Consider the following 12,313-nt stretch of genomic DNA (forward strand, 5'->3'; position numbering starts at 1 on the left):
AAGGGGGGAAATGGTCTTCAGAGATCATTTGTTGAGAAGCAACCTATGATGTTGCATTTCTACTGCACTGGTCTGTTCAACTTACCCATCCTTTTCTCCACACCAACTTCAACTTTTTTCTGCGAGTTTGTTTTTAATTTTTCACCAGCTTCCACAGATGAGCTTCTCTTCACCAGAGTGAATCTGACATCTCAGAGGGCCTTGCTTCCTCATTCTGTACATCTCAATTATATTCAGAAATAAATTATCTTGTTAGCTACATTATTACATTAAGATGACAAGTAAATTTTATTATAAAAATGTAATGATAAAATAAAAGATATTTTATTCATGCATTTAGTCCTCTCCCTCTCTCCCTCTGACATTTAATTATGTCTACTGCTGCATGGTGATCTAAAACATTAATTTGCCAAATCAACTAGAATCATTGGTAACGGACTGCTTTCCTATTTTGCTTTTTAAAAACTGCAGTTTACCCCCAACTAAAATTTGTTCGAAGGCCAATATCCAGAGGAGAGATGGGGGCTGGAAGAAGATTTCATATATGTGTCAGCCCTTCCATGATAGGAAGTGAAACACGCCACTGTGGTTCACAGATTTTGAGGTGGTATTATTCCCTTGCCACTAGCAGCCGTCTCCATTTGTCCCATTATGTTTGAAATATTCATGCAAAGCAGTCTTCCCCAAGCTGAACCCCTCCAGATGTTGTGGACTATCACTTCCATCAGTCTCAGCCATCACAGCTGTGCTGTCTGAGGTCGATGGGATTTGTAGCTGTTATGTACTGAAGTCCTCACCCTGGGCCAGCAGGGGGATACTGTAGATAGTTTTCACTCAGGTCCACATATGCAAATAAGGAATTGAAAGTGACGTTCAGTGATTGGATAGTTACAGAAAGTTGTTACTGTTGCGTTGTAGTGGAGCTCTATAGAAGCAGGCTGGCTGGAGCCTTCAGTTCAGTTCTGTTCTGGCCAGTGAATAAACAAGTGCTGTTTGAAAAATCACTGTGTCGTCTGATATGTTCACCCACAACTTAACAGTAGCCCCAAACATCTGGAGGCCCCAGAATGAGGAAGGTTGGTACAAAAGAAGCATCATGGAAGAGATGTGCTGTCTGATTGGGTGGCCATGTGAAACCAAAAGATAGATATTCCAATTGTAAAGGAAGAAATACAATGAAATCGCTATGTGAGATCTCACTGGACTCATAATTGCTGCAAAATGGTTATAAGCAGTGTTTTGTTTTTTCTAAAAAAATGTTTAGGGGTACTCTCATTTTGACTAAAGAAAATCACCATTTTATAGCTCAAATTGGGGAAAACAAATACAGTAAATGGACCAAAGTACAAAGAACATGCATTACCTCATGTTATCACACATCCACATTCCACACTGCTTCACACATTAAACGTTCGCTTCTGACTGAGACTTAGGAAACACTGGGAAAGGAAATGAGGCCGCCATCAGAGGTAGCAACGGAACTGACAATTCACTGTGCTAGAGAAGAAACTAAATATTTTTTTAAAATCAGTTTCTTCTCCCGTTAGATTCACAAAATGTTTAGGGGTATGCGTACCCCTGTGTGCCCCCAGGGAAAAAAAGCACTGGTTATAAGAGACATGAGAGACTAAAGAAGGTTGCTAGATCAACTGCTGATTGCAAACGGGTAACAGGAAGAACAGTTTTCTTGAAAACTGTGGCCTGCAAGGCGTTTGGTAGTTGTAGTATGTATCGCTTAAAATGAAACCAATCAACTAAAAAGAACATACATTGTAGATCCTGTTTACTGTTGCTTCCTTTAAAGTTCCATGTCTATGCAAACTGTACTCTAATAATGATTGCTTATATAGATAAATCTGCTTATAACTTCTAGACAGGGCTGGATTTAGGTTTGATGAGGCCCTAAGCTACTGAAGGTAATGGGGCCCTTTATATGCCCAGCTGTCCTTTGTCAACAACAAATTGTCGCTGCTTTTTGTGTTGAATATATGCTATATTTATGGAACTAATAGGTATCTAATGCCATTTGCACATGCAGAATGTAGGCACCCTATATATAGAAATGAGCAAACCAGTGATATTTTAGGGAGGTTAGCAGGCGGGGCCCATTACTTACATCATAGGAGCCTACACAACACAAAATGATGTTGCTGTATGTAGGTTTTATTTTATTTGTTTTTTATCTTATATTATGGAAATGCACATCCAGGGGTTTTTTCCCCTTTAATTTTTTGGGGGGCCTGCAAGAGAGTGGGGCCCTAAGCTATAGCTTGTTTAGCTTATACGTAAATCTGGCATTGCTTCTAGAGAGACAAAGAGAGATATGGATAGATTGTTACTGAAATGACTTCCCACATGCCCAAGAGGTTGGGGAAAACCCCAAAACAGATTTACAAGTGCGAGGGGGGGGATTTAGTGAGAGGAGAAGGAGAGACAGGGCCCTGTTGTGTGCAGGCAGAAGTCTTTGTGCAAATGATACGGCTTCATTGCATATAACCTAATAATCCCTTCGATGATATAAACAGCATAGCTTTTATAGACGTTGCAAGATTGAGGAGTATACAATTCTTTTGCCCTATATATTTAAAAAGGCATGTCGTGAAGAGAAGAACAGATGACAATTTTAAAATTCTAACGAGAGGTATCCGCAGTCCTTTAAAAGCGCCAGAGAGTTTGTGAATAATTTCAGCATAAAAATATATTCCCCCAATAATGCTGACAAGGTCACTTATCCAACTGTGTGAACGGTAATATCCATCACTGAAGTGGCAAGGAGATAAATTTGATCTGACTGGCAGCAATGGATAAACAGCCTCTAAAACTTCCCTCAAATCTGGTTTGTCATATATGAATTGCCACTCTTTGTCCACTTCAGAATCTTCATCCCACCTCGTCGGGCTCCTCTTCCTTCAGCAATGTTGAAGAAGAAAAGCAGTGCATTAAACAGATCGGAAAGGCACTCCCAATACGTATTTCAATTTGAATTAAAATCCAGCTTGCTCGGATAGGATGGCTACAGCCTGTCACACAAAAGACGTTAACAATGTTTTGTTGCTCAGGAGATAATACTGGCTCTCTTAAAATCAAGTTTCTGATTTGGATCCCTGGGCATTTAATATTTTCACCCTTTCTTACATTGCCTTCCCTCAGCACATAGTGTAAACAGGAAAGCCTATCTATAAACTTCGCTGGTACCAAGATTGAGATTGCTGGCAGACACAGTCCTAGGCATAGATGGTGCTTGGGTCAGCTGGCTATAGAACGAACTCGCTCATTTAGGTATCTAGATGTATTCCTGAATAAAAACCTCTCTTGGAAGTGTCATATGGAGACACTGAAAGGAAAGACACAGAAAAGCATGGAGGCATTGGTGAAGTTTTATTACAATAAGGGAGGGCAGCTGATTGAACCTGCCCTTAAGATATTTGGATAAATGTCAGAAGGTATATTTTAAAAGAGAGAGAGAGAGAGAGAATAGGGATGTCCCATTCCATAATGTGAATTTTACTGTTTATACCCCACACATCTTACTGGATTGCCCCAGCCACTCTGGGCAGCTTCCAACACATATAAAAACATAATAAAACATTTTTTAAAAGCTGCCCTATACAAGATTGCCTTCAGACAGATCAGGAGTCAAATAACTCCATACGCTCAAACATTTATCCAATGAAAATAGGGACTTCCTAAGGAAAAGTGGGACGTTCCGGAATCAAATCAGAAACCGGGATGGCTTCTCTAAATCAGGGACATCCCTGGAAAATAGGGACACTGGGTCTGGTGTATGAAATATAAGCCACCTGGAGCATGTATGTCTATAAAATGGTGGTCCCATGGAGGAAAGAAAGAAGGACTGGTAGCAACAAAGTACTCTCAAAGGGCTTCCCTGCACACTGATGTTTAATTGGCCTCCTCGTGGGTTTACAGCAGGCATAGACAAACTTGGCCCTCCAGATGTTTTGGGACTACAACTCCCATCATCCCTAGCTAACAGGACCAGTGGTCAGGGATGGTGGGAATTGTAGTCCCAAAACTTCTGGAGGGCCAAGTTTGCCTATGCCTGGTTTACAGCTTTTGCTTTGCTGGGCTTTTTATGTATCTGTTTATCAGGAAGCAAATAAATGACCAAACCTTCAAGCACTGAGTGATTTTGAGTGGGCCAGACCCTTCCGGCCATCAAGTAACTGGGCTTAGTTAGAAGCTAAGAACTATCCAAGCAAATGCAAAGCAAACACTTCAGTTTTGCCTTGTTTTGTTTATCCATGCAATTCATATACAGTGGTGCCTCGCAAGACGAAATTAATCTGTTCTGTGAGGCTCTTCGTATAGCGGTTTTTTCGTCTTGCGAAGCAAGCCCATTGACAGCTTAGTGGATTAGCGCTATTAGCGGCTTAGCGGCTTTTAGCGGATTAGCTGATAAGTGGCTTATCAGCGGATCAGCTGATAAGCAGCTTAGGGCTTAGGAAAAGGGGGGGAAGGGGGAAAACCCCGCAGGAACTCGCAAGACATTTTCGTCTTGCAAAGCAAGCCCATAGGGAAATTCGTTTTGCAAAGCGCCTCCAAAAGGGAAAACCCTTTCGTCTAGCGGGTTTTCTGTCTTGTGAGGTGTTCATCTTGCGGGCCACCACTGTATCGCTTAATATGGTAGAAGCGCTAAGTGGCACACATGCAACATACTAAATAACAGTTGCATCAGAGTGCAACATTAATATTCAGTAAAGCTTTGTACAGACCTTGCTCAGAAAACTTATAAGCTGAAACTTATGAGCAGAATTCTCATATACACTATGCAAACATACACACACATGTGCACACACACACATATTTCTGGTATATTTTGGAAAGTCACTTGTTGACTGTCCTTTTCAGCACCACTTTAGATAGGTAAAGGTAAAGGACCCCTGACCATTAGGTCCAGTCGTGACCGACTCTGGGGTTGCGGCACTCATCTCGGTTTACTGGCCGAGGGAGCCGGCGTACAGCTTCCAGGTCATGTGGCCAGCATGACTAAGCTGCTTCTGGCGAACCAGAGCAGCGCACGGAAACACCGTTTACCTTCCTGCCGGAGCGGTACCTATTTATCTACTTGCACTTTGAGATCTTTCGAACTGCTAGGTTGGCAGGAGCAGGGACTGAGCAATGGGAGCTCACCCCGTCGCGGGGATTCAAACCACCGACCTTCTGATCAGCAAGCCCTAGGCTCTGTGGTTTAACCCACAGCGCCACCCGCATCCCTACCACTTTAGATACCATAACCAAATTTTGCATGGTGATTTCTAAGATCAAAGAACAGATTTTTGTCCACGTTTAGATACCATCAGATGCCATTTTGAATTAAGATGGTGGACTGAGCGTTGCAACACAGCACTGATGGTTTTGGTTTCTTGGAATTCCTGAACATCGTTGAGTAAAATTGGGGGGGGGGGTTTCTATTCATAAGCCTAAAACTTGGAGCCAAACAAAATGTTTGTCCTGCCTCAGAAACCTCCATTTCAATTTGCACACAGGGCATGAGCCGCCCAAAAGCTATTTGACATAAAGGGAGTTGTTCTTTCTGGAAAATACCTTTATTATGAGATGTAATCCCGTGATGTGGATTGGTGTTATAACTTAAACCACTCATTTATTCATGCCACCTCACCTCGTTCTGAGAGAGTGCAAGTGAAGCACTTAAAAAAATGAAATGCCCCCATGATTACTTAGCAACTTATTTGTGGGTTTTCCTGCCCTCCCCATTACTATGGAAACAAAGTGGATATAATGTGCAGTGCAAGCAACGTCTGCTTCAGACCATTAAAAGATATGCAATTATTTTAATAGCGGGCTTCATGGCAAACTTTCCATTTTCAACGAATTCTTTTTCATATTGAGCCCGCTGCTGATGGAGAGGAGAAAGACTAACAGCAATCAGGAACTTGTCAGGAACCAACACGTAGTGACAATCAACGTTGTATTTCCCACGTATTTTAAAGCCTTATCAAAGCTGTCCAAAGGAACTCTCCATCACAGAAAAGGCTCACTACTGTACAGTGGTACCTTGGGTTACATACGCTTCAGGTTACAGACGCTTCAGGTTACAGACTCCGCTAACCCAGAAATAGTACCTTGGGTTAAGAACTTTGCTTCAGGATGAGAACAGAAATCTTGTGGCGGTGGTGTGGAGGCAGCGGGAGGCCCCGTTAGCTAAAATGGTGTCTCAGGTTAAGAGCAGTTTCAGGTTAAGAACGGACCTCCGGAACAAATTAAGTACTTAACCAGAGGTACCACTGTACATACAGTTGAACCATCTTCTGTAGTAGTTCCCACCTATGACCCTCCAGTTCCTTTATTTTTGTTAAAATATTGCTGTATTGCTTTCTCAGCAAAGCCCATCCAAAGCAGAAGCAGAATCAGGAGAATCTTAATTTGCATCAGCCACTAACCATGGCAATAAAATAAAATGAAGAAGAAGAAGAAGAAGAAGAAGAAGAGGAGGAGGAGGAGGAGGAGGAGGAGGAGGAGGAGGAGGAGGAGGAAGAAGAGGAGGAGGGGTTTGGATTTGATATCCCACCTTTCATTCCCTTTAAGGAGTCTCAAAGCGGCTAACATTCTCCTTTCCCTTCCTCCCCCACAACAAACACTCTGTGAGGTGAGTGGGGCTGAGAGACTTCAAAGAAGTGTGACTAGCCCAAGGTCACCCAGCAGCTGCATGTGGAGGAACGGAGAAGCGAACCCGGTTCCCCAGATTACGAGGCTACCGTTCTTAACCACTACACCACACTGGCTCTCGATGTACTGAAGACAGAGGTAGAAACTACTACTTTGGGGATTTACATCAATAATCAAATAATAGATCTTATTCTAACTGCCCATGCTAAAATCCTTGCAGTTTTTTGCTGAGACCTGGTCATCTTGATCTGCTAAAAGTAAAGACACAGTAGCAATGGTTGAGTGACCCAGCGTGGACAATAATAGAGGGGTCATAAACGCACTCCTCAAATATTTATAAAGAGTGCAAGCCAGAAGCCCATGAGCCACAGACTCAATACTACCATCTCCACAGGGACATAACCCATCCAAAGCAACTTACAACAATAATAAGAGATGTGGGTGGCGCTGTGGTCTAAAGCACTGAGCCTCTTGGGCTTGCTAATCGGAATGTTGGCGGTTCAAATCCATGCAACGGGGTGAGCTCCTGTTGCTCTGCCTCAGCTCCTGCCAACCTAGCGGTTCAAAAGCACATCAAAGTGCAAGTAGATAAATAGGTACCACTACAATGGGAAGGTAAACTGTGTTTCTGTGTGCTCTGGTTTCCGTCACGGTGTCCTGTTGCTCCAGAAGCGATTTAGTCATGCTGGCCACATGACCCAGAAAGCTGTCTGTGGACAAACGCCGGCTACCTCGGCATGAAAGCGAGATAAGCACTGCAACCCCATAGTTGCCTTTGACTGGACTTAATCATTGAGGGGTCCTTTACCTTTTTTTTTACCTTTACAGTGGTACCTCAGGTTAAGTACAGTGGTAAAATATAAACAGTTCTTTAAAAATGAGAAAACGGGGAGGGAATCTGCATACTGTACAGTGGTACCTCAGGTTAAGTACTTAATTCGTTCCGGAGGTCCGTTCTTAACATGAAACTGTTCTTAACCTGAAGCATCACTTTAGCTAATGGGGCCTCCTGCTGCTGCCGTGCCGCCGGAGCACGATTTCTGTTCTTATCCTGAAGCAGAGTTCTTAACCTGAAGCACTATTTCTGGGTTAGCGGAGTGTGTAACCTGAAGCGTATGTAACCCGAGGTACCACTGTACAACAATAACAATTGCCTGTATAAAAAGTCAATGTTACTAAAAACCAATAATAAAATAAAGATTGATTAAAAAAATAAACAAAACAGAACTTCAATAGCATAAGAATATCCCAGCCTCCATTCAGCGAGGACCAAGAATGTCACAGGGAAGGCCAGTCAAAATCTGAATGGTCTCCAAACTCCCATTCAACTCCAACCAACATGGCTGGTGGGATATGTCTAACATCTGAAGGCCCACAGGTTCCCCATTCCTGTAGCCCAAGGGGAGGGGCTCTTCTATCACAGGCTCCTCTTTGTTGAATTTCCCTCCTGAAATACAACCTAAATGAGTTTTGAGTGCTTGCAAAAATCACACTTGCTCCCTCAGGTATTTACTGCTCATTGCTACCAAGGTTACTGGACTGTACAGTCATACCTCGTGTTACAGATGCTTCAGGTTGGTTTTTTTCAGGTTACAGACCCGCCGAAACCCGGAAGTACCGGAACGGGTTACTTCTGGGTTTCGGTGATTGCGCTTTGTGCATGCTCAGAAGGGCTGAATCACAACCTGCGCATGCGCAGATGTGCTGCTGCAGGTTGCAAACGCTGCGGGTTGCGAACGTGCATCCCGCACAGATCACGTTCGCAACCCAAGCGTCCACTGTAGTTATATTTTTATATACTATGGACTTTTAATGAGTTGTGTTTTATACAGTGGTACCTCGGGTTAAGTACTTAATTCGTTCCGGAGGTCCGTACTTAACCTGAAACTGTTCTTAACCTGAAGCACCACTTTAGCTAATGGGGCTTCCTGCTGCTGCTGTGCCACTGGAGCACAATTTCTGTTCTCATTCTGAAGCAAAGTTCTTAACCTGAAGCACTATTTCTGGGTTAGCGGAGTCTGTAACCTGAAGCGTATGTAACCCAAAGCATATGTAACCTGAGGTACCACTGTATATGGCAATAAAGTCAGGAGTGAGGGATGGCTCTGCCAACGGAACAACACCACGCAAAGGAATGCACACTGCAGAAAAAGAAGGGAAAATCATTTGAGAAGGAAGCGAAATCTTTTTTTCTTTTCCAGGGCTTGGGGAGAAAGGAAATGAGGGCTAAGCTGGCTCCACAGTTCTTTCTACTCTATATTGTATTTTTATTTATGTTATTGGTTTTTTATTGGTTTTTATGGTTGTCAATGTTCTTTGGTTGCGCTGTGAGCTACCTGGGGTCCCATTCGGGCCAGAAATGGCGAGATAGATCATTTTAAATAAATAAATAAAAATGAAGGTTAACGCTACAATTGGGCTTTATGACCAGAGGGAGACTTTGCTTTTCCTTGTTTCCAAGGAAAGAGAGATTGCGCGCGTGCACACACACACACAAACACACACACACTTTTGTTCTATATTAGTGCTACAGTGGTAAAATATAAACAGTTCTTTAAAAATGAGAAACCGGGGAGGGAATCTGCATACTGTACAGTGGTACCTCGGGTTACGTACTTAATTCGTTCCAGAGGTCCGTTCTAAACCTGAAACTGTTCTTAACCTGAAGCACCACTTTAGCTAATGGGGCCTCCCACTGCCACCGTGCGATTTCTGTTCTCATCCTGAAGCAAAGTTCTTAACCCGAGGAACTATTTCTGGGTTAGTGGAGTCTGCAACCTGAAGCGTATGTAACCTGAGGTACCACTGTATATCCAAGAATGGGCTGATGGACTGGCCTTTATGACAACCCCCTGCCATGGGGCCTGCAGGTCAACACCAATGTTGCAAAATATTCTTCCTACGCAATAAGATATGGAGAATTTCTTTACAAGCTGCAACCAGGGGTGAACAAATCAATCTCTTTCAAGCCCATGTCATTTTCAGATGAACTCATACCTAAGTCCATGCAGTCCTGACTCCATGTTAATTTGTGATTAAAAAACAACAGCTAATTGAAATATGTATTTTAACATTCCCCCGCCCCAAATATGAATTTCTAAACATACTTTGTTTCAAAACTCACACTGTTAAAAAGGGGGGTATTCTGGAATGTGTGTTTGGGTTAATGTTTATAAAGGAGAGAACTGCAGTGGAATGTTTAGGAAGCACAAAAGCCGGTGGCTTCTCAACTCTGCTTCATATTGGAATTTGCCAATCAAATTTCCCAACAACGAGACTGACTGAAAACACCACACACAGTGCAAAGAAAAAGAAGGGACCTTTTGTCATATGTTTAATGCATATTGTAATGGTTCTAGGGGTTGCTCGTGCGTAAGCCAGTGCAAACACCTGGCCGGGTTGCCTGAGTGAACCTTTTCTGTCCGGACAGCCACTCACCCGTGGCTGTCTCAGTCGCTGGCAGAATCCGTCAGTGGGCGTTTCTTAAACTTCTTCCAGCAAAGAAGCTCTTTGACACCTAGTCTCCTCCTACTCTCTCTGCGCAAAAGCCTTCTGCGCAGGGAGGGCATAGGCAGCGGAGGACCCCTACTCTCCCCGCTGGTCCCCGGCAAGGAGTCATGGGACCGCCTCGCCTCTTCCCCCATCTGCCCCCCTTCTCCACTGGTGCTACGCTGATTCTCTTCCCCAGAAAATGGGCTGCCTCTCCCAATCCCGGGACACTCTCTGGAATCCTCTGGATTTTGCTCTCTCCCTCCAGCACTGATGGCAGTTCCCTGACACATACGTTTAATACATATGTTGTAATGTAATCAAAAAGTTTTGGGAAATGATATATAGCAAACTGAAGAAAATGTTCCAATTAACATTTGTTAAAAAATCTGAAGCATTTTTGTTAGGGATTGTAGGAAAAGACCTGCCAAGGAAATTGAAAAATATCTTTATGTATGCGACAACAGCGGCAAGAGTCTTAATAGCACAAGGATGGAAGAACGAGGAAATCCCGACTAAAGAACTATTGGCAAAACCTATTTGGTGTTTCACAACTTTCTGATTAGTTGCAGGACCTTAGCCAGACCTAGCAGAGTAAACGCAGAATCCATGGAAGCAATTGGCAACTTGGGTGCAGACAGGATAGACGAAGCAGGAACCAGGAACTTGTAGTTAGGTGTTGATTATATACAGTGGACTATTTACAGGAACAGAACACAGATCTTTTGCTAGCTCTCTCTGACACGACTCACAACTCCTACACTGACACACAGAACTATTGAACTTCTGAACACTGAACTCACGCATTCCAGTTAGTAGGCCATTAATTATCACTCCCTTGAGAGAGCTTGACCAATCAGGGAGCTGTCTCCATGTCTCTGTTATCTCCAGGCAGACTTACTCCTTCAGATAGCCTTCCGGCTGTCCCCCAAACTTTAATTGACTCTGTGTGAGTAGCTGCACGTACAGTTTCCCAACAAGAATTATGGTAAGAGAAATTGATGGACTACGCAGAATTGGCAAAATTGACAGATAAACTACAAGGATAACTGTGATTTTAAAGATGAATGGGAACCCTTTACAAAGTATTTAAAGAAACAACAAAATGAACTGGACTCCTTGGCAGGCTTTGAATAAACATTCACAAACTTTTTATTGATAACATTCAGATAGCTTAATTAAGGATCTGTACAGTTTTGTAACAGGCAGAAAATAACATATGTTGATAAACCAGAGAGAGGAGCTGAGGGAAGTCTGGGGGGTTATGTTTTTGGGGAGAGGGGAGGGAAAAAACAGGAGGGGAATTTAAGGATGATATGTTTTTTGATAAAATGTGGTGTTGAAATTACTAATAAAAATAATTTTAAAGGGGGGGGGAGCAAAAAAGAAAACACCACACACAGATTTTCCCCCAGTTCCCATTAGCCAGCAAAAAAATCAGACCTCTCCCTCTCATTTTGCCCTGAGAAAAGTGGGGAAGAAAGAAAAAGACCTGACAAGCTACTACTATCCAATGGAGACCTTACTCTCATCCAATGGTTATCACAGGGGCAGCTAAAGAACCATCTTGCCCTGAGACAGGCCAGCAGAAGGCAAGCACACACCCCAAATGAGTTCATCCCCCATGAGCCTCCCAATTGTTGGTTTCTGTCAGTAATATATACCATTTTTCTTTCAGAGATCTTAACATATGGGGTACAGCTCACCCATCCAGAAATAAAGTCGTACCTTGGTTCTCAAACAGCTTAGTTCCCAAACGTTTTGGCTCCCAAAAAGAGCTGGATTTAGGTTTGATGAGGCCCTAAGCTACTGAAGGTTATATATATATATATATATAAGGTTATATATATATATATATATATATATATAATTTTATTAGTTTTTTAACATACCATTTTCAGCAGTAATTAAATATTTTTAATTCAGCAGTAATTAAACATATTTTTACATCTTATTCAATTTTTTTGACTTCCCTCAGTCCTGTCTGAAAATTTCCCATTCTAATCTCTTAGTATGCATTTCTTATTTTCCCTATTACATTTGAACCTTATAACCAATATCTCTATCTTTTTCTACTTTGTAACACTTTGTATATTTCTCCTTACAAAACTTCTTGTAGTCCTACTAGTGTAATTTGTTGATTACAGTTGCTCTTCAAATAGTTTGTATATTTCTT

The 12,313-nt window shown here is 42.5% G+C and overlaps 1 long non-coding RNA gene across 1 annotated transcript in view; it reads left to right on the top strand.

Moving 5' to 3' along the window:
- The window catches only part of LOC309350908, a 1,133,389-nt gene that overhangs the window by 645,119 nt on the left and 475,957 nt on the right, over positions 1–12,313 (top strand). The window contains exon 2 of the long non-coding RNA XR_014160587.1: positions 6,518–6,771. This is a non-coding gene — a long non-coding RNA (uncharacterized lncRNA). The remainder of the gene's footprint in view (positions 1–6,517; positions 6,772–12,313) is intronic.

The sequence above is a fragment of the Podarcis erhardii genome, assembly GCF_964252035.2.
Source record: "Podarcis erhardii genome assembly, chromosome: 10".
Lineage (NCBI taxonomy): Eukaryota > Metazoa > Chordata > Lepidosauria > Squamata > Lacertidae > Podarcis > Podarcis erhardii.